Source organism: Coregonus lavaretus, assembly GCF_964263955.1.
Source record: "Coregonus lavaretus genome assembly, contig: HAP1_SCAFFOLD_701, whole genome shotgun sequence".
Classification (NCBI taxonomy): domain Eukaryota; kingdom Metazoa; phylum Chordata; class Actinopteri; order Salmoniformes; family Salmonidae; genus Coregonus; species Coregonus lavaretus.
In genome coordinates this window covers 112,975-115,000 of record NW_028164703.1, presented here as the reverse complement: position 1 = coordinate 115,000, position 2,026 = coordinate 112,975, and positions in this window count along the sequence as shown.

The window sequence follows — 2,026 nt, the reverse complement described above, 5'->3', positions numbered from 1 at the left end:
TATATGTAAAACATTCTTGTTTATTTATTTTCCCTAATAGGTCTGCCTGTTTAAAGCAAAGCATATATACTGTAGGCTATGTATTTAGGGTATTAAAACCTATTTCTAGAGTGATACAGAATAATTATGTTCTGTGTCAGTCTGGCCTAGGAAAGTTGAAGCTTTTCCTCTCTCTTCCTCTCTGGCTTCATTCCAAATGGCACCATATTCCCTATATAGTGCACTTCTTTTGACCAGAGCCATGTGAGTATTGCACTATATACTGAGGGATTAGAGTGCCGTTTGGGACGTAGCCTCTATCTCCCTTAGTAGCCTGGTCTATTTCAGTTCCCGCCCTCTCCATTTCACGCCTTTGTTGCCGTAAACCCCAGAGCACAGCTGTGATCAAGGTCAATTAGGGGATGGTTGGATCAGAGCCGGAGAACTGGAGCACTGACTAGGAAAGCCAAGGCTCCTGTCCGCATTTAATAAGACCAGGAAACCAAGGCTCCCTGTCCGCGTTTAATAAGACCAGGAATACCAAGGCTCCCTGTCCACGTTTAAGAAGACCAGGAATGCCAAGGCTCCCTGTCCGTGTTTAATAAGACCAGAATACCAAGGCTCCCTGTCCGCGTTTAATAAGACCAGGAATACCAAGGCTCCTGTCCACGTTTTAGAAGACCAGGAATGCCAAGGCTCCCTGTCCGCGTTTAATAAGACCAGAATACCAAGGCTGTCCGCGTTTAATAAGACCAGAATACCAAGGCTCCCTGTCCGCGTTTAAGAAGACCAGGAATACCAAGGCTCCCTGTCCACGTTTAAGAAGACCATCGTCATCGCTTCATTGCTCCCTCTTGGTCAGGTTGTTATTGTTCTCAATGACTTTCCTGGTTAAATAAAGTCAGTTACTTCTCTAACGGTTACACAGGAAGCTGAGTGGAAGACTCTTAGGATTTGAACTCTGCTCACTCACTGCCTTTTGCCTGTCAGTGTTTCTGCCTTTAAACTGCCTCTCATGGAGAAACTGTGAGGAACACAAACTCAGATGTTTTACTCAGGAAGCTGAGCGGAAGACTCAGTTCTTTCAGATGTATTTTTCTGCCCCATCACCACCTCTATAGAGGGCAACTTTATCATTTATTTATATCAAACAGGACGTTTTTGCACTTCCTACTGCCTCTTTGCCTTTACCTTCTCAAAGGAACTTTGTGAATAACATGTTCTTTTTTTTTCAAAAATGGAAAGGAAGTCAAATTCCATGATTTTCCATGTTGCTGCATCTAGCGTATCAGTCTTCAAAGATGAGAAATCGTCCCAATTTAAATTTAGCAGAGCCCAAAGAGATAGTTCTTAGAGAGATTGCTTTGTTTATAGATAGATGAAACTCTACAATTATGCAGTAGATCATTTGAGGAAAGTGGAAGAAACACCTCTCAAGAATTCATGAACCATCTTGTACCTTTAAAATAAACATCACCTGCTGTACTATTCATTACTCGGTTGGCTTCGTTCATTTCGTTTTCCTCGTCTTGCCTCTGCCAACTGTGAACTTTGCGACCATGTTGATGAAACAATAGAAATGCATTACTCTCGTCATCTTGTTCTTTCTCAGACGCCTCAATATTGACAAAATGAAAGGTCGAGCTCTCTGGATGGGGTCTCTGAGTGTGTCCCAAATGGCAACATAATCCTATCCCCTATATGGTGCACTACTTTTGATCAGAGCCATGGTCAAAAGTAGTGCAATACATAGGCAATAGGGTGCCATTTAGGAGGCAGTCTCTATTGTCTCACTACGGAGGCCAGCAGCATTTCTGTGGTCTGAAGCTCAGTTGCCTGGACATTGCTTTGCCTCGCTGTGTGGAGATCAATACACTATTCAGCAACATTCGACATGATGCTCTCTCTCTCTCTCTCTCTCTCTCTCTCTCTCTCTCTCTCTCTCTCTCTCTCTCTCTCTCTCTCCTCTCTCTCTCTCTCTCTCTCTCTCTCTCTCTCTCTCTCTCTCTCTCTCTCTCTCTCTCTCTCTCTCTCTCTCTCTCTCTCT